This window comes from Bactrocera neohumeralis, unplaced genomic scaffold (genome assembly GCF_024586455.1).
Source record: "Bactrocera neohumeralis isolate Rockhampton unplaced genomic scaffold, APGP_CSIRO_Bneo_wtdbg2-racon-allhic-juicebox.fasta_v2 cluster10, whole genome shotgun sequence".
Lineage (NCBI taxonomy): Eukaryota > Metazoa > Arthropoda > Insecta > Diptera > Tephritidae > Bactrocera > Bactrocera neohumeralis.
This window is the reverse complement of record NW_026089623.1, coordinates 26,111,137-26,134,893: the sequence shown is the minus strand read 5'-3', so window position 1 is coordinate 26,134,893 and position 23,757 is coordinate 26,111,137. Positions and strand designations below refer to the sequence as shown.

General features: G+C 33.6%; 4 long non-coding RNA genes across 6 annotated transcripts; 3 read left to right on the top strand and 1 right to left on the bottom strand.

Annotated features, from left to right (window-relative positions):
• The first annotated feature begins 5,607 nt into the window (after positions 1-5,607).
• Positions 5,608-5,855, top strand: LOC126765509 (uncharacterized). Its single transcript, XR_007668478.1, has 2 exons — positions 5,608-5,738; positions 5,776-5,855. It is a non-coding gene; the product is annotated as an uncharacterized LOC126765509 (long non-coding RNA).
• Positions 5,856-10,005: 4,150 nt separating this feature from the next.
• Positions 10,006-11,122, top strand: LOC126765513 (uncharacterized). The gene is made up of 2 exons (XR_007668482.1): positions 10,006-10,983; positions 11,043-11,122. It is a non-coding gene; the product is annotated as an uncharacterized LOC126765513 (long non-coding RNA).
• Positions 11,123-15,554: 4,432 nt separating this feature from the next.
• On the top strand, positions 15,555-16,804 carry LOC126765406 (uncharacterized). Its single transcript, XR_007668343.1, has 3 exons — positions 15,555-15,968; positions 16,030-16,206; positions 16,266-16,804. It is a non-coding gene; the product is annotated as an uncharacterized LOC126765406 (long non-coding RNA).
• Positions 16,801-23,684, bottom strand: LOC126765411 (uncharacterized). Of its 3 annotated transcripts, XR_007668356.1 has the most exons (6): positions 23,481-23,678; positions 21,395-21,432; positions 21,256-21,339; positions 20,698-20,875; positions 20,048-20,127; positions 16,801-19,798 (listed from the first exon to the last, which is right to left on the bottom strand). It is a non-coding gene; the product is annotated as an uncharacterized LOC126765411 (long non-coding RNA). The 3 variants fall into 3 exon arrangements; XR_007668355.1 differs by having other exon boundaries at positions 20,048-20,875; positions 23,481-23,684; XR_007668354.1 differs by lacking the exon at positions 16,801-19,798 and having other exon boundaries at positions 19,828-20,127; positions 23,481-23,675.
• Positions 23,685-23,757: the final 73 nt, after the last annotated feature.

Genomic DNA, 23,757 nt, shown 5'->3' with positions numbered 1-23,757 from the left:
CAGCTGTACGTAGGGAGTTTGAAATGCTGTGCCACAGTTTCCTTATACCGTGTTGCTGACGATGAGTGCTCTCAGAGAACAGAAGTAGAAGTCGAATAGAGAATCGTTAATCAATCTGTTGTAACTACAGCTTTTTGACATCGAACCTTCCTTGTATTTGACAGAGGCGAGTGCGTATCTTAGCTGCAACAAGATAGTGATCCGAGTGGATATTAGAACCTCCTCGCTTACCCACGTCTAAAACACTGAAGACTTTTGTCTTTCGTCTATCACAACGTGATCGATCTGGTTGATGGCTATTCAATTCGGAGACAGCCAGGTAGCTTGATGAATTTTCTTATGCTGGAATCTAGTACTACAGATAACCATATTTCGGGCCCCGGCGAAGTCGATCAGCCTCAACCCATTTGGGGATATTTCTTCGTGGACGTGAATTTACCGACCGTTGTTCCAAAGATACCTACCTGGCGTTAAAGTCGCCAAGAACAATTTTGACATCATGGTGGGGGCAGCTCTCATAGGTGCGCTCCATTCCATAATACGTTTGTCATGGGCGTCATCAAAAGGGGAGTCTCTCGTCCGAGACTGTTATATTTTAATAAAGGCAAATGTTGAATACAAAAATAAGTAAATGACTTAACTTGTTTATTAAAGCAATATAATATTAATTGAAATTACTTGTGAGATAGTGACTCAAATAAATATAATATTCATCAATTTTAATATGTCGCAATTTGAATGCAGTGAATGTACAGCAAAATTGTTGCAGATAGATGAAGTTCCAAAATGGAGTAGAGGATGCGATTTAACATTTTGTCTGAAATGTAGTAACATTAAAAGGCATGAATTGAAAATTATAAAACAGAATTTAAATATCAGATGGTACTGTTATTAATGCAGTGCGTCTACATAAATACGAAATTTGTCGAAATAAAATACCAAATTGAAAAATAGAATGAAACGAATTAAAAAGGCCGGATATAAACGAAATTGTAGATTATGTAATAATAAAAAAAGTAAAAATCAATTCATTGTGAAAACAAGTGCAATTATTGAGCAAATCTTATGTGAAAAGTGTGATAATTTGAAACAAGAGCTCCTAACAAATGTGCAACAGAACTTAGACAAGAGTTGTGATAAAATGTGCGAAATATGCGAAATGCATAAAAAGTGAAGCAGTTGAACAAGTGCAAGATAAAGTAAACAATGAAATAGAATATTAATATGCCGTAGAAAAATTTAAAGAATAAAAGAGACTAAGGGACTCAAATTAATTTTAACTTTTTAGTAAAAATAAAGCAAAATGATAACAATGAAAATAAACAGATACAGGTTATTAAAATGTATGAAGACCGAAATAAAGGAGAAGAAACATATAATTTTATAATCGAATCAGACAATGAAACATATGAAAAACTAATTACGAAGAAAGTAATAAGAATTGAATGCGGTAATTGCAGAGTTTTCATGCAAACGTATGTATGTAGATGTTTTAATTGGTTAGGGTTTGAGCACAAAGCCAAAGAATGCCCAAATAAAAAAAAAAGAATGTGCATAAATGCAGTTGACAGCATGATACAAGTGAGTGTACGGTCAACTACTTTAGCTGTATAAATTGTTCTGAATTTTGTGCATAAAAAAGCTCTGAATGTTGAAGACATAGATCACTACGCATTTAGTAGAAAGTGCCCAGCATAGACACTATATGCGTTACTTAAAAAGCAAAAAATTAGCAATCAATTAAAAAATATGAATTTAGATGTACACGATCATAGAAAATGCATCACTGAAATATATCACCATTTTAATACAGTTATATTGTACTGTAGTGCTGAACACATAGAGCGCGACACGACATGGCAGCGCGACAGTGAACTGTAAATGGCGTCTTGAATCCTTCTACATGAACATTTGTAGGAAGGCAACGACGTAACAATGGCCGGCATGTACACAAGACAACAAGCTGTCCATTTTGCATGTACACAACTTTCACTTCAATGAAATTTTAATATTTTGTTCAAAATGAAATTTTTTATGCAAAAAATAAGTAAATTGGTAAATTTATTTGTTTTAAATTATAAATTGTTATTACAAATGATATAACAGAGCTATTTTATGCTTGTATAATAACGTCAGGTTTCTTAGAGCTTTGAATAATTTTTCATTTTAAATATTAGTGGCATCACTCCTCTCTACCGTCAACTCTACTGTCGTTGGCAACTATAAGAATATTTTGAAGTTAGCGAGCGAGCAACTGTCGGCGTGCAGTTGTGTAGTCGTACAGCTGTCTAAATAACTGTGTCCATAGGAACGTGTGTATTTTAATATTTGACAGATGTCGCCTGCAGTCTGTCGCGCTCTATGTGTTCAGCACTTGTTATCTGTAGTTAAACTTTCGTTGAGAGTTCTTTGGCTTAAATCATAAATTAGTGAAAAACTGACTTAAAGGGCGAGCTTGGAAAAAAAAAATTAAAAAAATAATTCATACATAAATTGAGTGTGAAAGAAAAAACCAAAATAATTACGTTAAGTAGCACAGGTCCAGTCACGCAATTTCTAAAATTTTGAAGTGTAACTAATCCAGTCCAGCATTTTAGCAATGTACAACAATTTGGGAATGATAGATAGGGCAAAAGGAACGGGTCGTAAAAGAATGACTACAAAGTAAGAAGACAGAAGGTTAGTTCAAAACTGGAACCGAATTAAGTTAGAATGTCTGGACTGTTAGACGTCGGTTGCGAAACTATGATATAGCTTCTCATAAGCCAACAAAAAAATACCGCTATTAACACTGCAAATGCAAAAAAGAAACCTTTGGACTGGGGAAAATTGCACCGTAATTGGACTGCGGAAGATTGGAGAAGTGTGATGTTTTCAGGTGAAAGCAAATAGGCGCTGTGAAGCGCAGTCCATCGGTAATATTTTGGGGGTGTTCTTCTTTTTACGGGACTAGAGAACTAGAGGTGATTTACGGAACAGCGAACGCGAAAAAATATTTAAAAATTTTGGAGAACAGTCGTCAATGGAAAACCACTTTTCACACTGTCAAAAGTTAATTTTCCAACACGGTTCTGCTCCACAGTGCAAAAAAGTAAGTAAAATATTTTATGTGTCACCTAATATCTGTTATTAGCTTCCTGGTTAGAGCTTCTAACATTATAACATATAAACAATCTCCTATATGCTAATTTTAAACACGTTAAAAGCAAAACTATATCTGAGTGCAAAATATCTGATCACGAAACTATAGAAATCAAAATAAAAACAGAGAAACAGGGGTCGAATCGGGGCCACTCGTCACGTAAAAGCCTGTCAGAGAACGTTTATACTCGCAATAGAGAAGGTTCACGGCGCGAAGAACGTAAAAATATTTTTGGCTAACTCGGTCGAGATGGAGGAGTTTCACCACTGCCAGCTCTGCAGCAGAAATTTTAACATTTTTCTTGAACAAAGCTGAGCGTGGAATAAGAATTATGCACAAAACTATATACATATTGCTCTAACAGACGTACGTATGTTCGCTCTTTTGCTTATATTATTATACGTTTATATGCAAACATGTGTATTCGTATGAATTCTTTTTGTGCATATTAATGAATACATGTGCAATTGAATACATTTAAATTAAATTACTTTTTCAGAGCAATATTCGTAGTTAATGTAAAAATAAAGCTTATTTTTTAATAATTTTTTGTATTAGATATATTCATACTTACATATTTACATATTTATATAACAAACTATCATAATATTATTTAAGAAATGACATATATATCAATAGTGATAAATCAAAACTTATATTTACATGTATCATGACCATATGTGTTTATGTTCGCTTTCGCGAATTCAAATCATATTATCACTTATCAATAATAACATGAGCGCGCTGCTCATATCTACATATATAAATGTGTGCGTACTACATGACATTGGTACAAAAATAACGCATACACAAACCTACATACTTGTATGTGTTCACATGTAGATATGTATGTCACCCGCAAAAATTACAAATATTGTTCTACAAAAACAACAATCGTTTGAAATAGCATCATGCATTCTTATATGCGTATACATGTAAATATGTGCGTATGATATTCCCACACAAATAATGCATACACAACATACATACTTATATGCGTCCACATGTAGGTATGTCATCCGCAAAAATTACAAATATTGTTCTACAAAAACAACAAATGTCTGAAATAGCATCAGCGGCATCACAAGTCAATGTGGCAGCCAAATATAGTAAATCCTACAGGAAGAACAATTTCATTCATGATCACAAGCGCACTTTCCACAAGCAAACTCGCTTCATTCATAAAAGCGGCCACCTTCACATCTCCCCGAGCAGGCGTTTGCCCACAAGCGGCTTTTCGCGACGATGGCAAACGCTAAAAATCAAAAATTGAACAACTTTCTGATGTTTCTTCACAGAAAGAAGTGGCAACAAAGCTTTTGTCGATTTATAATATTTGTCACTTCTAAAATATTTTTCCGTGCTCGCATACATATTTACGCAAGTTCGCGGTAAAGCTGTTAGAGCGGCAAGGGAAGCGGTGACAATCAGCGATCGTTCGCTTATTTTTTCAGCACAGCTCGGTTTTCTACCAACAACACAATGGTGTGACGCTTTGTCGTCGCGTCGGTCCGCCGACATTGGCTCTTTAACAAAACGTGAGCTTCAGCATTTGGTTGTCCGTGTCAACGTAGATTTTGCATGAAGCACTCACTGAGTGTATATGTATAAATAAAAATGTATTTTTTTTTTGTAAGTAGGGGGAAGCATCAAAAGCCGAAGTGCGGAACTTTATAAACCTAACCTTCTCCCTACTCCAGACTCTCCCACGGGACCGCCTGATTAGGTATTACTTCGTGGGAGTTATAAGACATTTAATCTCCTCTATAGCACGGACTGACGGACGCCTATTCTGCTCTATATATCTAAGTTTTGTCATGACTGCAGCTGCCGCTTCGCTGACAGCTTTCCAGTTCTCAGTGGACTTACACATACAGTCGTCAAATTTTCCACCGTAAAACTACCTCCGAGTGTAGTTTTAAGTTTTTCCCTTGCACTTAAAAAGCGAGGGCAATAAAAGAATACATGCTCAGAGTCTTCAAAGCACTCTGAACACGTCGAACAATTCGGACTAATGTCGTGCTGGAATCTGTACAGGTAGCTTCTAAAGCACCCATGCCCGCTAAGTATTTGGGTTAGGTGGAAATCCAGGTCCCCATGTCGTCTATCGATCCAAGAATGGATGTCCGGTATCAGTCTGTAGGTCCACCGTCCTTTGAGTCAGGTTTGCCACCTCTGCTGCCATATCGTTAAGCTTTTCATTCTCTCTTCTCTTTTGGCTCCTATAGATGGCTCTGGTAATTTGTATACTCTTTCGTATTCGTCACCCTGGATGTCAATAGGCATCATACTAGCTATTACTTCAGCAGCATCACTTGAAATGGTACGGAAAGCACTGATAACTCTTAGTGCCGACAGCTGTGTTGCACTGTGTTTATTTGTCTGCGTCGTCAAACGCATATAATATCAAACGACTCCGAGTAATAAACCACTGTCAAACTCGTCGACACACAAAAAAAGACAAGTATTTTTTAAATATTTTTATTTGTCTGAAATGTAAGTTGAATCTTCAGATTCAACTACATACATATGTACATATATAAGATATGCCGGGTCGTTGATGCTGAGGAATGTCAAGTCAGCACAACGGCTTCAGGTAAATTTAGCAAGTAAGATTTTTATAAAGGTTTCAGGTAAATTTAGGAAATAAGATTTTTGTAAAGAATAAAATGATGATTAATAAACTGGACGGCAAGCCGCTCAGTACGGTAAACCGGAGTTTTATTATATCGTAATTGGCGCAGTCGAACGGAACGATTCCATATTCTCTCTCAGCTTCGCTCAGCTAGCAAAGAAAAGCTAAATAAAAGCTAAATAAATTATTATTAAACAAAAGTACTGTTATTAAAAGAAAAGTGGCAAAGATACAGCTAATTATATAAATCCCAAAGCAGAACAAAATAATACATTTGAGTTGGAAAACTATAGCAAAAGCAAAAACATAATTCAAAAAGTGAAAGAATTTGTGAAAGTGCAAAACAAAAATTATTTTGAGAAAAAATAAAGAAAACTGTTGAAAACCCTAAAAGTGAGCTCTAAAATATTCCATTGGATTACTGCATTTGGATTACCTTTAATACAAAAACAACTACATCAACAGCGGCAACAGCGGAGACAGCAGAAGCAGCTTTAACAAAACAAAAAACAACAATATCAACAGCAGCAACAGCGGAGACAGCAGAAGCAGCTTTAACAAAACAAAAAACAACAATATCAACAGCAGCAACAGAGAAGACAGCAGCAGCAGCTTTAGCAAAACAAAAAAAAAAAAAAAAAAAAAAAAAAAAAACAACAACAACAGCAGCACCAACAGCAAGGTAAAATAATATCCAACTAATAATTTAGTAATTTAAGTAGTAGTTTTATTTGAAGCCATTACTTTCTTTGTAAAAAAAAAAAAAAGAAAATAAAAAAAAAAAAAAAAAAAAATAATAAAAATAAAAAATATGGCAGAGCAAATAGAAATGCTAACTCGATGCTTGGCATCGTTAACACAGATAGCTTCACAAAATGCAGCAATAAATCAACTTACAATTAGGCAAAGAGTCGAAAAAGACTTAAGATATGTATCTCCCTTTGAAGGAATTGTAAAAAAATTGCCATCTTTCATTGAAGCAGTTGACAGGGTACGAAGGGACTATGTAGGACAGGAAGAAATAGTATTCAGGGTTATTTATGATTTGAAAATTGGTGGATCAGCAAAAAATTTTTTGCAAATAAACCCACCTGAAAATTGGGAAAGTTGTAAAACTAAATTAAGGCAACATTATAGACCCACAAAAAATCAAATGTTGATCACAAAAGAAATTTCGATTCTTAAAGTAAATAGTATAGCGGAATTAAGTAAAAGATTAAACGAAATCGTGGATGATATAACAGAATATAGTGCACTAAGCGAAAATGGTGACACTATGAGAGAAATTTTTTCGGGAATGCTAATTCAGCGAATAAAGCAATTAGCATCAGGGACATTTGCATATACAGTGCAATCGGTCACATCATTAACGGAAATGGCGAATGAAATTTATAAATTTATTGGGTTGGATGAAGGAAATCTAAATCCTTATCTAAAAAAAGGGGGAAACAATTTTCAAGCTAATACCAAAAATAATGGTGTTAACAACAAAAATTTCTATTCAGGACAATATCGTTCACAAAATCAAAATTTTTCTGAACAACAGTATCGTCCACAATCCGGACAACGTCAAATAAACCTTCATGGACAGCAATCCAATCAAACAAGACAGCCTCGATGGCAAAATCGTACAAATTATTCAGAACAGGTTCGAACAAATCAAAATCATTATAATTACTCACAACAGCAAAGAAATTCAACAAATCAAAATCATTATAATTACTCACAACAGCAAAGAAATTCAGTAAATAGTAGACAACAAGTACAAAATAGGGGACCAGAACCCATGGACGTAGACACAATGAGTAGGAGAGGTGATTCACAAGAATCAAACACGAACGAGGAGTTTTTTACAAATTAGCCTCGGAATCATCAAACAAAATTATAATAATATTAACATTTTTTGAGAAAAAATTTTATGCTTTGGTCGACTCAGGTTCAACCATAAGTATAATGAAAAAATCTAGTTTCGAAAAATTTAAATTACCAGTGCTTGAAAGTGAAAGCACTTTGGTGAATACTTTAAACGGAATAATTAAAAGGCCAAATGTTAAGGTAAAAAGCCCTTGTCCCAAAGAATTCAAATACCCAGAAAACGCCAGAATGAGATGGTTATTAATGGATTTTAATAAACCATATGATTTGTTAATAGGAAATGATTTCCTTTTTAAAAACGTCAAAACCATTGATATCGAAAAAATGACAATAATTTTGAAAAATGGTGTGAATCTTCCATTCTATATGAAAACTATGCAAGAGCAAGTTTATTCATTAGATATAAGTGAAGTAAAGAACATCAACCTTGATCATTTAAAATCAAATGAGAAAAAGGAAATCGAAAAATTATTAAAGCATTTCAATAAACTTATCTATAAAGAAGGGGACAAGCTCACAAATGCAAAAGCAGTAGTTCATGAAATTAAAACAGTTACGGATCAACAAATAAATTCAAGAATTTATAGATTACCTCCAAAACATGAAGAAGAAGTAAGAAGACAAATTTCTGAATTAGAAGAGCAAGGGATAATTAGAAAAAGTCACAGTAGATATAGCTCACCTATTCTAATAATACCGAAAAAGATAGATAATTCAGGAATACAAAAATTCAGGCTAGTGGTTGATTATAGGAGGTTAAACCAATTGACTGTAGACGATAAATATCCTCTACCGAATATCGAAGGAATCTTAGATAAATTGGGAAAAGCACAGTACTTTAGCACCATAGATCTAGCAAAAGGTTACCATCAGATTTTAATGGCAGAAAGGGACATCCAGAAAACAGCTTTTGTCACTCCGGCAGGACTATATGAATACGTCCGAATGCCTTTCGGGTTGAAAAATGCCCCAGCTACTTTTCAGAGATTTTTGAATGATAGAGCAGAACAATTAATACAATATTTAAATGCCGAAAATGTAGAAGTCCATCACACAAAACCAAATAGCCATACAGGAAATGCAGACATTGAGAGACTGCACTCAACCTTGTTGGAAAAACTAACAGGAATTGAGGACTCTAGTCTTTCAACAGAAATGAGGATACAAACTGTTATATGCAACTATAACGATAGGTACCACTCAACTATCAAATGTTCTCCAAGGGACGCCAAAGAAAACATTTGTCCATCCATATTACAAGATAGAATAAATACTGTAAAACAGAAAACAATAGCCAAATTAAATCAAAACAGAGAAGAATATATAGAAAACAGACAAACAGGACCAATTGAAAACTACAAAAGAGTACGGCATAAGGATCAACCATATTTCAGAATATTTCCCTTACAAAACGTCCATCCGGCAAATATAAAAAGACCAATGAAATTAGCAAACATAGAAAATCCAAATGAGGATGATGACGATTCATTCAGTCTAAGGGCATTTAATGGAGATAATAACATTTAATTTTTTTTTTCTACATATATATACATGATTTTTTTTACCCCAGTGGGTAAGGGGTCTTTCTAGAATATACCCATGGTAAGAGATGCCTGTCGTAAGAGGCGACTAAAATCCAATTTAAGTTTTTTTAAATCAAAACCTAAAACGGTTATACATTTTTACTTTTACAGATGACGATAATAATTATTTTTTTAACTATAATCATATCATTGGTGACAGCACTTTTGCAAATTACACCAATAATAGAAGATGCGGGGTATACAATTATACAAACAGCGGACATAGAAATAGTTAACGAAATAAGTACAGTTATACATACTATAAATCCGAACAAGATAGCAGACATAGTTGATCAGGTTAAAGAAAATATTGAAAAACTAAATATTGAAAATAAAGAAATTTTGTTTGATGAAATAAAAAATATAAAAGCAAAAATCACATCAATAACACCGAATATCAAAAAGAGAAATAAAAGAGGCTTGATAAATATAGGAGGAATAGCATATAAATGGATGTTTGGAGTCATGGATGATGATGACAGACAAGACATTTTGAACCATTTAAAAATTATTGAAGAAAATGGCCATAATGCCATTGTAAATTTAAATAAACAAATAGTAATTAATGAACATTTAAATAGATCACTAAACTTATTAAAAGGAACTATAGAATCAGATAGGAAACAAATAATAGAAACTTTAAATATAATAAACAAAGAGGAAAATAGAATTGAAAGTAAAATTTTGTATAATGATGAAATGAATAAACTAAAATTCATAGAAAGTAAAGTTCAAGAAATACAAAATAATATAGCGGCGGCTAAATACATACAATATGGTACATCCAAGTATGTTAACTAGGGAAGAAATTGAAAAATACGAGATTGATTTTTACAAACTAAAATTATCAAAAGTAGGAGTAGTAGTATACAGAAACGATACAATAATATTTGCAATTCAGATACCAAGAACATTTTTTCAAACTAAGATTCAATTAATAACCCCAATGCCAAATAGAAATAAATTACAAATTATTGAAAAAGAAAAATTCGTTATAAAAATTGGCGAAAACTATTTTGATTATGTAGAAAATAAAGCATTTAAAAATCTAAAATTGAGTAAAAGCTGCATATTTTCAAATACTTGCGAATTTAAATATAATAACAAAACATCAATACAAGAAATAAGCGATGACACAATATTAATAAGAAATGCAAAAAATGATGTAATAAAACAAAACTGCGATGACAGAAAAATTGTATTAAAAAATAACTATATAATCAAATTTGTAAATTGTAAAATGGAAATTTTAAAACAAGAATTTAAAAATAATAAAACAGAATATATTCATACAATTATATACCCTGCCGAAAAATTAAACCAAAGTTACACACCAAAATTAACATTCAATGATATTGCAATAAAAAATATAGAAAACATAAAAGAAATTGCAGAATTAAAATACCATAAAAATGTATCATATGGTATTAATATATCATTGATAATCATTGTAATGGTAGTAGTAGCAATCCTATTAATAATATTAAAGAAAAAAACAACAAAAATAAAAATTGTAAATACAAGAACTCAGGAGAGTTCAAACAGTAACGCTGGGGGAGTTGCGTCGTCAAACGACTCCACCACTGTCAAACTCGTCGACACACAAAAAAAGACAAGTATTTTTTAAATATTTTTATTTCTCTGAAATGTAAGTTGAATCTTCAGATTCAACTACATACATATGTACATATATAAGATATGCCGGGTCGTTGATGCTGAGGAATGTCAAGTCAGCACAACGGCTTCAGGTAAATTTAGCAAGTAAGATTTTTATAAAGAATATGTGAAGTCAGCACAACGGCTTCAGGTAAATTTAGGAAATAAGATTTTTGTAAAGAATAAAATGATGATTAATAAACTGGACGGCAAGCCGCTCAGTACGGTAAACCGGAGTTTTATTATATCGTAATTCACGCAGCCTTTATTTACCATCATTCTAGATAAGGCGTTCAGGATTTTATTCGTTTTACTTTCAGTGTATTCTACGTGATCCTTAAATTTGAGCTTTGAGTCTACTATTATTCCCAGATATTTTAGGTGAGGCTGTAAATGAATCTCACACTCTCCAATGGTGAGACATATTCTTTCTTCCACTTTTCTTGTACTTATGAGTAAGACTTCTGTCTTTTGCTCAGCCAGTTCTAAACTCATTGATGAGAACCATTGGCGCAGACCGTTTATGCACTCATTGCATTTTCTCCGGAGGTCGTCCAGGTGTTTAGCCACTGCTACCACAATAAGGTCGTCTGCGTACGCAACTAATTTAATAGCTTTCGGTTGGTGTCTCCTTAGCACCCCATCATACATTATGTTCCGCGACATCAATGTTTTTTTCAAATGCTGTCTGTTCAAGCAGATCTTGTGCTGCAGCGCAGTGATTTAGATTTAATTGCAAAATCTTCATTTTTCTAAAGATTTCGCCACCTCCAAGTACTTGGGGCAAGTAGTACTCAAAGCTGAGTGTGATCGTTTACAAAGCATGCAGCTAGGATCGTTAGTGCATGACTTCGCTACATGTCCACCGGCTCCGCAACGTGTACACAGGGACGATCTGTCCACAGGGTTGCAGCATTTGTGCGCCATGTGCCCCAGATGGAAACACCTAAAGCAACGGGGAATAGGGGAGTATTCCCGGAGGCGACAGATGGACCACCCGATCTTTATCTTGCCTACCTTAAGCGCAGCCTTGGCATCCTGTGCGCGCAGGCATATAGTAGCTATTTGGGTACCGCTCCAGGTTTTTCGCATGCTCTTAACATTTATTTTCCCTAGGTTTTCTATCCCGCACTCTTTTTTCAGTCCCTCGCAAATCTCTTCCGGAGTTGTTATTTCATCTAAATCCTTGCATATGATCGTGCCATTGTGGGTTTTGGGCTGCATCACAGCCATTTCACTGACCACTTTCTCTAAGGCACTTTGGAATGCTTCGGCTCTCTTATCCGCTTGGTTTTTCAGCTCTAATAGCAGGTCTCCTTTCAACGTTTTCCTTATATTCGCGACACTTGAGCCCAATTCTTCTAACCCGGTATCACCTTTTATTTTCCGGAGTATATCCGCGTATGGTGCATCATCCTTTTTTGTGAGTATGATGGCGTCTGGCCTCGATCTAATTTTCTTTTCGAGTGGTCTTCGCTTCTTGACAACGTCTACCCATGTTACGGATGTAGTGGGTATAACCGTTGTATTATTTTGGATCAAATTCAATGTCTCTGCTTTAGTTACATTTTTCGGCTTTTTAGTGGGAGGTAAAAAGCCTATTGTCTCCCTTTGGGGAAACCTGGGACGCTTTCCGTCTTATCAGCCTTGGCATGTAGCGCAACTAACTAAGTCGCGCATTACCTGGTTTATATGCCTTTGGCCAGCCATCATATTCTCCAGTTCTTTTATTTTACTACAAAGCTGGTTAAAATTTTGAGTAGTTTCGTTGATTGGCGTTTCCTCGGAGAGTTTGCCACCTATAATTATATTGTTAGTATCTTCGCATTTTTTGGTTTATCCAGCAGCGGTGGATAACTCGCTTTTTCCATTAGGATGAGTTCTCATGATTTTAGAGTTCCTTCTAAATGGATTCTCTGGTGAGCATCCACTACAGTTCTCAGAGGCCATACCTCAATGAGAAAAATAGTTGGGAGCTCCTAACGAAAGGTGTGCTCAGTCACTGTCCCCACAACCTTGCTTATATTTTCGATAGTTGGCATTGCCAAAACCAAAGAGAATACGAAGAGGAGAAAACAAAAAGGAGAACAGCTGACTAATCAAAACAAAACGGCAGTGTAAAAATTAAGCACGCGCTTTGTTTGGATTGCTGCTACAGGTGAAAAAAAACGATGTGTTTTGAATAAAAAACCACAAAATATATTCGGGTAAGTGCAAATGAATTTTAATTATAAAATACAAATTGTACTTATCTTATCTTGTAGATTTAGTGTCCGTTTAGTTGTTTTAGCTTTGCCATCGTCGTGAAAAGCCGCTTGGAGGCAAACGCATGCTCGGAGAGATGTGAAGGTGGTCGCTTTTATGAATGAAGCGAGTTTGCTTGTTGAAAGTGCGCTTGCGTTCATGAATGAAATTGTTCTTGCTGTAAGATTTACTACATTTGGCTGCCATATTGACTTGTGACGCCGCTGATGCTATTTCAGACATTTGTTGTTATTGTAGAACAATATTTGTAATTTTTGCGGGTGACATACATATCTACATGTGAACACATACAAGTAAGTAGATTTGTGTATGCGTTATTTGTGTACTAATGTCATACGCACATATTTATGTATGTACATATGAGCAGCGCGCTCATGTTATTATTGATAAGTAATAATATGATTTGAATTCGCGAAAGCGAACATAAACACATATGTATGGTCATGATATGCATATGTGAATATAAGTTTTGAATAATAAAATATACGATTAATGTTGATTTATCACTATTATAATATATTTCATTTTTTAAATATTATTATGATAGTTTGTTATATAAATATGTAAGTATGAATATAGTATCTAATACAAAAAATAATTAAAAAATAAGTTTTATTTTTACATTAACTACGAATATTGCTCTGAAAAAGTAATTTAATGTAAATGTATTTAATTGCACATGTATTCATTAATATGCACAAAAAGAATTCATACCAATACACATGTTTGCATATAAACGTATAAAAATATAAGCAAAAGAGCGAACATACATGCATACGTCTGTTAGAGCAATATATAGTTTTGTGCATAATTCTTATTCCACGCTCAGCTTTGTTCAAGCAAAATGTTAAAATTTCTGCTGCAGAGCTGGCAGTGGTGAAACTCTTCCATCTCGACCGAGTTAGCCAAAAATATCTTTACGTTCTTCGCGCCGTGAACCTTCCCTATTATAAACGTTCTCTGTAATTTTCTTTCGTATGTTTGCCGATCCGCCCTGCTACGACCATTGCATAAATCCACAAATAACCAATCCTAATTTTTCACTATTTTATACGAAAAAATTGACAATCGACATAAATACTCCACTACTAATTGGGGACTTGGTACGACTTCTCCACTATAATTCTAGTAGAATTAGGAACTTTTTACGGGTTGGCTATTAATTATCTTCTACTAAAACGTTCAAAATCCTCAAATCTCTATAGCGTTTTACCGTGTTATATTTTACACTTTAAGAATGGTTTTATTGGGTGTATAACATAATGCCGACAATCAAAATACCGCCAATTCAAAATATCGCAAATCAAAATACGGACATATCAAGATGCGGACAATTCAAAATATGGACAAAAGAAATTTTAAAATAAGGTACTACACTTAATAAAAAAAATTGTTAATATGGCTGCTAGATCCCAAAGTGGAAAAAAAACTAACAGAATATTTCTTGATTTTAGTTGTCTAGGTTTATAGCCCTGACAGAAGAGCAAAATTAATGCGCCTTAAGCAATTCTAATGCGCATTGAAATTTTATAGTGACAGACGGCAGACTTGTGCATTTAGACAGCTGATAGTGAAATTTGTTCATTTATTAAAAAAAAAGTGAAATAAAAGTGTGCGAAAAAGTTAAGAATATTGGAAAAATGGATAGCAAACTGTGCGTTGTTTATTTTCTGCCATCTAAAAATATTAAAATTTGTTTTTGTTACTATACTTGCACATAATTTAATTAGCAATATAAAACCTGTTTACCTCTGAAGCTGTAAACACAAACAAGGCAGCAGATTTTAAGCGACATTTGTCAAACAATAGCAGAAACTAGCCATTTGGTAAATTCTGCTAAATGCACGGCATTCTTGTGCATTACAAACTTGCATTAACATGGGTGAAATGCGCAAGTAAATGTGAATTAAGCCCGCTAATGCATATTAGCGCTGTCGTCTGTCAGGGCTATTATGTTGTCCGATTGGACGAAAACACTCTAGTACTTTGAACCACGGTAGAGGAGGAGTAAGGTGACTATTAGCTGATGTTATGTAAACAACGGCACAGCTGAGAGGTGCCACTGTAGAAACGTCAAGTGTAGTCCGGGGTTGAGTTTCTATTGGTATCCAAGATGGCCGACTTTTAATCAAAATGGCTGACTTTTAACCGGAAAATGGTTGCATTACGTTATTTTCTTAAAATTTATGGAAAATTTGTCCCAAAAATATTGGTTATATATAAAAGTTTAATATATTTTCTAAAGAAAATCGTTTTATTTTAATATATATGCTTAAAGATGAGAACAATATGAGCAAATACGTGAAAAATTAAGTTTTTTATTTATGTCTCTTTTTAACTTACCACAGTAATAAATGTTCACCACAGAAAAATGTTATGAACAAATAAGCAACCATGCCGAATAGTGGGGTCCAGATTATGCTCATTCACAGCCATATTTACATTTTTGCCATCGTAACGAAGGTTTTTGCAAGACAATTTCTTTGAGTTTATTTCATGGTTAAATGCTTTACGATGGTTTATTAAGTTATTTGAATCTGCAAGAAGTGTGCAAATTTCCCTTGAGACGATAAATAACAGATCGGGTTGGGATTTTATTCCAATAAATGTACGGAATAACTAAACATGGCCTCGTTAATATTGCTGCGTAATGGGTCAGTCGCTGTTCCAATTTTATGATTTAAGAGATTAAAAAGCGATACGCGATGCTGTGAAGTACTCAAATGTAGTTCTCAAATTAGTTGGTCGTGAATTGGAGACAAAATTTTAAGCTCAATGACGTGCTCGTGGAAGGTGCACGTCGCATTGCTAGGTAAGCTAAAATTAAACTTTATTTCAAAAGATTTACGAAGTATTTTTTAATTTATTTATAGAATCAGCAAAGGAGCTGGTGTAGAACGCTAGTCCCAAACCAATGAGCTTTGTGCTTGAGGGTGGAAGCAACTTTTTGAGGAGCAAACACTACGGTGAACACATTCGGATGTTGCACAAGCTATTGTCAATTGCGCTAAGGATCCCGATACTGCTGGTCAGGTTTATCAAGCTGTTGGGTAAGTTTTGAGCAATATTGAATTTACTTAATGCTAAACACTCAACACCCACCGTGCAGATCAAAGCGTTACCAGTTGAGCGAATTAATTGAAACCAGTCAATCGTGTTATGCGCAAAAATTAAAAATGCGTTGTATCCTACCTTCCTATTGAAAGCCAAGTCGTTTGGTTGTACAATTGACCTCCATGGAAGAGCAAGTACCATGGAAATTGCGACCCTATCGTGTTGCGCAATATTATGATGCCGAATTGGGAGAGTGGGAGGAACCAGCTCCACCAAAATCGATAGAAGAACTACGTATGTTTGCATAAAACTACTATAATGGCAACAACCAAGCAAATATTAAACAACACTCATCAAATGAAAGTTGGTGGCGTTGGTGGCCAAGCAGCGATTTAAAAAGAAATATTTGCATCTACGCGAATTACAATTCGTCTTTACATCTAGTGAATTATGAATATGAAAGTATATAACTTATCGCAGTTATTTGTTTTTACTATTGCATTTAGTTTTACTTTGTGAACAGCAAAGCTGGCGGAACCTTTTTCTACCGATTTTATAATTATAACCACAAATAAAAAGTAAATTGTAACTAAATGTTTTATTTCAGTGATTTTATTTATTGTTTCTTTTTTTACATATTTTTGTGCCTATGTTGCATTTTCCACACCACCATGAGGTATGCAACTAGGCGCGTTACCGATTTTTTTTGGGTGTTCGGTTCCACCGGAGGCCTATTTGCACCTATATACCTTAAAACTAAGCAACAAATATTTACAAAAACAATTCATTTTGAAAATAAATAAAAAGTAAAAAACAATTCAAAAATAATGTATAATAAAATATATAAAAATACATATATAATAATATTTAATAATATGTACATATGCCAACAGTGGAGATCTAACAAAAGCCTGAAAAATTTCAAATGATATGTGGTGTGAATGGGGGGGGGTCCTATGAATAAAAAATGCGGAATGTGCCTAATAGCAAGAATATACGAGTGTGCATTTATATCGTAATATTTAATTGAGCACTTAAAAATAGCAAAATTAAATTATGTTAATAATTTAGAACTCGGACAACCAATGAAGATTTTTTTCAGACAAACACCCGGACAAAGGACTCAGACAAATTTTACATGTGTGCAACACATACAAATTTCACATGCTTGAAAGCAGTTGTGCTCGTCTATTTATTAAAAATTTTTATTGAAAAATACGTTCTTATCCTAATGAAAAGGCATTTAAGAACGTCTGGCTGAGAATTAGCACAGCAATAAAACGGCTCTATGTGTCCCATTTTTTCAAATAAACATTTTGAAAACCCACGGACATGACAGCAAGAATCAAAATTCTCGCAAAATATGGTTTGACCAGACTGCAGTCGTTATATTCTTTTTCCATAGAAAAAAGAAAACGAGAATCAGTTTCTTCTTCGAAATGAGGAATCGGACTCAAACAACTATGAAGTTTTAAAAACTTTGAATACATATAGCCGCAAAAATAAACAAATGAATTTTGTTTCAAGAAAAAACTTTCACTTAAATCAATTTCCGCGATTTCAATATTTTGAAGTGGTTCTTGGAAAGGTTTGCCAAGAAATATCATTTATCAAAACGTCGTTGCAGACGCTTTGAAGGGCGCTAGAACTCAAAGCTTCCCATTCTTTGCGAGGTTCGCAATTTCCCTTAGTCACATAGTTAACTGTCCTAAGGCCCCAGGATTTTCGGAAAATCTACGAATCTGTCCGAAATAATGTTCAAGTCTGTCTTGACAAAGATTTCTTGTCCTAATATTTGCGAATCCTTTGGTGGACAAGATCTTCCACAAATGTCGTAAACCTTTTATGTTTAGAAGCCATCCTTTAATAAATGAAAATGTATTCGTGATATCACGACCTACGTATCATTGACTTTCAATGATTTAAAAAAATTCTCGGCTTCTAAGAGAAAGTTATTTTGTTCCATACTACTGAAAAAAGGATCATTCAATTTTCGTAGGGCTCCAAGCCTACTACTATTAAATACATTAAAAATTTTATCAAAAAAAAAGAACAAATTCGGCGGTATTAAGGAAAGTTGGAGACTTAGAAATATTAAATTTCCCGGAGCTATATAATGCGAACATTGCACTAGCAACCGTATTGCTGAAAAACTGTGTAGCTAAATGCACACTCATTTTTTCAAAAGTTGATGGCCTAAGATGAGCCGAAGTTATCTTAGGCGCACACCTAATACTTTGTTGAGCGTCTTGCTCATGGAAGTGAATTATATCACTCCATTTCACAAGACGTCCATTAAAACTAACTACGTTCTTGCTATTTCGCAAACAATTTCGCGCACTTTTTATAAGATGTGGAGAATCGTAAAAAAATACAATTTCTTCTCCATTCAAAATTTGACCCTTGGTCACACACAAAATGGCAGGGGTAAAGACCTATCCCCTGAAGTTGTGTCGCAACTTCGAATACGTATTGTTTTGAAACATCTCCTTTGCATGATTTATGCACAAAAAAATAAGCAAGTGGTTGAGACCAAGGCTCCCCACCTATGCCTTGAACCATAAGTGTTAAAACACTTGAAGCAATTCTGGAGGTACGATTTTCATCACCATAATCCTCCAGACCTACAATTAAATCCCTATACCTATCATACTGCAAATGGGTCTTCAAAGACATTTTATGGCAGCAAATTGACACGTATTTCTGGTCACTAATAAAGCCACGGCTTCGAAGTTCCAGAGTTTTTATACTGCTATACGTGCAACCAGCACTTCGTGGCCAACTTTGAATAAATTTCGACAAAGTTCTTGGTGATGGCCAATTAAAAGAGGGCTGTAAATATCTATATGCTAGAGGTGACAAGAAATGAACCCCCAGAGCTATGATTTTTAATTCCCTATCGTATCTATTACCGTGAAGATTACGGTTATTATTAAACAAACTATTCCTCACACATGCAGCAATATGTGGAGGCAATTTGCTACATAGCTCAACAATTTGCCTATTCTCACTATATTCAATAGACAAACTGTTTCCTTTTAGGGCCTCAATTTCTCTTTCCTTCTCTTCTAATTGTTTTTTTAATTCTTGCACCTCATTTTCTAAATTAATATTCCTATAATTAATATAACTATTTCGCTAACAAATTTTCTTTTCCTAGGTGTCCTTTCACTTAGGTATGCATCTGTTTGCGTTTTGCTACTTATCGCCTTATTACCTAAACTTCCTAAAGGTGAGGAATATGAGTGTTCCTAAAATATATTGTAGTGAAGGGACACCTTCTCATGCACTTCATGTGAACACAAAGTACAGTCTCCTACCTCGTCACCGAAAGTGGTGCAAATAGACTCTATAGGACCTAAAGTATTTACATTGTCCTGTTCGTCAGGTTCGCAAAACCTTCCTTTAACTAAACTACCACAGTCCGAAACTATCGCCACTGTTGGCATTAACAAATTTTTTTTGGGGACTGCCTCTTTCGATAGTCTTAACCTATTTTGGTGGTGAAGCGAGAAATGCCTATCGCAGGCATACAAATTTTTATTAGTTATATCGGATACACCAAGAAGGTGCATCCATTTCCTCTGCCTAAAAAGCAAAAATAAATAACAAATATATTAACATACAATAAAAAAGTTAATATTGTTAGTATATTATTATAAAGTAATAAACTAATAATTAAAGATATTTAAATATAAGTATAAAACAATTATTTGTAAAATGTCATCGTACAAATACCAAGCCAGCTGTACAAAAAAATTAAGCAGCGCAAAAGTATTATTCATATCAAGAAATAAAAGCAGTTTCAACAAATATTTGTAAATAAAAAATACATACGGGTACTGTTTGTACAAGTAGATCCACAGGGGAGGTAATTAAGAGACTCTCCCACTGTATGTCGGTCGGCTTAATTTTGGCTGAAAAATTATGAAATCAAATATACATAGTTACAATATATTAATTAATATTTGACCACAGCAGTTTTATACTATATTTATTACTCATAGTGTGTATTATATTATTTGTGCTTCAAATTGAAATTTTTATTATCAAGGGGCACATCTGCGTGAAATTTTGAATAAATTAATTTTTTGTTTTCTCATATTTTGATTACTTAAACTTTTGAAGTTAAAATAATTTTTTTTTTTAATTTTCATATACTATAATTAAATAAAAAATATATTCAAAAATTAATTATGAAATCGCAAAATAGGATTTCACTAAAATTAGCATAGGAAGTTTTATACGCGAAATACATAATTAATAAATTATCGTAAACTCTGCGAAATAAGCAATAACTTTTTGTTTAATTCTAAATTAGATGGTGTAGATATTTTTTTATGGTCACTCAAGATGTGCCCCTTAAAGTCTGAGGCTTATAAGTGTTCATTTATACACTTATATTTTTTTTTAATATTTTCAACATTTAATTATTAATTCGAACCGAATATCTAAAATAATCACAATCCCAAAAAAAACGTGTTCACCTTTATTCGTTTATGAATTTTTCACTGTATTGAATTATTTATTATATATGCACCCAATATGCAAAATAACGTATGATCCAAAAATTGGAAATTGAGTGTTTCATTGATTTCGATCCACCACTTCAAGTTACATATATATGAGTACATACATATATCCAACATTTTAAGGTTCTGCCATCTGAAATAATTCAGTTTTAACCAATATTTAAATTTAATTTCACTAGTCTTATATATCGTCAGCTGAAACGCAAAATAACGTATCATCAAAAAATTCGAAATTGAGTGTTAATTCATTACGCTTCACCACTTCAAATAATATTACATATGTTCAACATTTTCAGGTTCTGCACTCAGATATAAACCAGTTTTAACCGATATTAAATTTTTTTTCACTCATGTTCTATTTTATTTCATTTATGCTACTTTAAATTTCCGAAAATGTTGTTACGTTATTTTGCATTTCAGGAGACGATATACAAATAAAAAGTTATTTTGGTATGTCCAACGTATGTATGGTAAATATATAAATAAGAAAATAAAATCAAATATTCTACTTACATGGGCATTTCTCGCTCCCCAGGAAATTTGTGTATCCGTAACGAGCCTCCACACCCTAATATACATTTGCGAGGCATTTTCCTTCTGTAAAAAAGTTTCAATTATTAATTGGCTATAATTTAACTTATAGCATACTAACCTGTCGATCGATCTGAACAGGAACGGGATAGGATTGATCTGTGAAAATAATAATAAAGTAATAATTATATTCAAAACTTAAATAACTTACTTTTAAAATGACCGTCCGTCCGTCAGTTTGAATATTTTCAAATATCGGGTGATTTTTTAAGAGCTTGATATCTTTTTTTAAAAAAAAAACGCATAAAATTTGCAAAATCTCATCGGTTCTTTATTTGAAACGTTAGATTGGTTCATGACATTTACTTTTTGAAGATAATTTCATTTAAATGTTGACCGCGGCTGCGTCTTAGGTGGTCCATTCGGAAAGTCCAATTTTGGGCAACTTTTTCAGCATTTCGGCCGGAATATTTCTTCGGAAATGTTGTCTTTGGAATAGTTGCTGGCTTATTTCTGTAGATTTATTTGACGTAGCCCCACAAAAAAAGTCTAAAGGCGTTAAAGCATGAAATGGCCAACTGCCCATGCATCCCGAAAAATGCACTGTTTGGTGTGGTTTGTACGCTGGTGGAATCATTGGACCGTATTTTTTCAAAGATGCTGTTGGACGCAACGTTACGGTGAATGGCGATCGCTATCGTTCGATGCTAACAAACTTTTTGTTGCCAAAAATGGAAGAACTGAACTTGGTTGACATGTGACAGATGGCGCTACATGCCACACAGCTCGCGATTCTATGGCCATTTTGAGGGAAAACTTCGGAGAACAATTCATCTCAAGAAATGGACCCGTAAGTTGGCCACCAAGATCATGCGATTTAACGCCTTTAGACTATTTTTTGTGGGGCTACGTCAAGTCTAAAGTCTACAGAAATAAGCCAGCAACTATTCCAGCTTTGGAAGACAACATTTCCGAAGAAATTCGGGCTATTCCGGCCGAAATGCTCGAAAAAGTTGCCCAAAATTGGACTTTCCGAATGGACCACCTAAGGCAGCCGCGGTCAACATTTAAATGAAATTATCTTCAAAAAGTAAATGTCATGAACCAATCTAACGTTTCAAATAAAGAACCGATGAGATTTTCATTTGAAAATTTTCAAATATAATGCCAGTATTGCTATTGAGCATGGCAAAATAGTATTGCGTAAGCAATTTAAACTCCTTTTTACTACTAAATATTGCAAATTCAAAAAATAATTATTTTAAGAATCATTTTTATTTAAAAACTTATAACAAATTAATGTGGTAAATCTGGTAGGATGGTCAAACACTGCATTTGGGAACGAGTAGGATTCCTGATCGCCGGCGTATAGCAAAATTCTGACATATAAAACGTGTATGTAGTTTGTGATTACAAAAATTTATACTTAAAATATAGGAAACATGGCTATTATAATTTTCTGTTGATTTATCTTACAATAAAAAATTGTGTTTTACTGTTCAGACGAGTTATTATAGTATGTAATATCAAACTTTTCTACAATAGTTATCTCTTATGGTCTACTCATTATAAAATATAATTTCCAATTTGTCCATGAATAAGTTAACTAAAACGCTTAAAAATATATAGCATATTTATCTATATCATGAAGGTATAATTAATTTTTTTGATAACAGCTATAAACATTACTCTATAACAAAAATTGAAAATAGTATTTATAAATGAACAAATAAAGTGCTATAAATTTATAATTTAATATTATAGAATTTTCGCTTTCTGCATCCCGTTTTGACCTCTCGCCACCCTTATTCACCAGAGGTAGCCATGATGTTTGGTTGTGAACGTAAACTTGACGGGTTGGTTAAGGACTGTGAATGGCTCTGTTTTCTATTGTGAATGGGACTTTCCCTACTCCTCTATACCATGCTACGGTTTTTTAAGCGTATCCCGTTTTATTACATATTTTTCGAATATTAAAATTCCTAAAGGTTAAATTTACCTAGTATTACTCAATGTATTACTTACCAATTCTACCTCATTTCAAAATAAACACATAGAGATTTATAGGAACATAGTTGAAAATAATAGCGAACCAATGTGATTTCAAAAAGGTTAGGTTTTTGTGTACCACACACAATTTGTTTGTCTGCTTATATGAGTCCGATTTTATATATATTTACATATGTATGTCAATCAGTCTGAATTACCTTGTAATTTTCAAAATATTTATATTTGTATTCTTCAATTTTTAAATAAATAAATGAATATTCTAGAACATTTTCATTAATGTTCTTACATAACAAATATCTATCTCTGTGTCAAACTAGGAATATTTTGATTTCAGTTCTGTACTATTCTTGGAAAACAGCTGATTCCGTTGTTACTTGGGGTAATTACTTTGATCACAACACGAATGCTTCAAAGGAAGGATTTTAGAAATAATGGTTGCTTAGGATAGTGTCTAATACTGCTGAATTGCAAGTG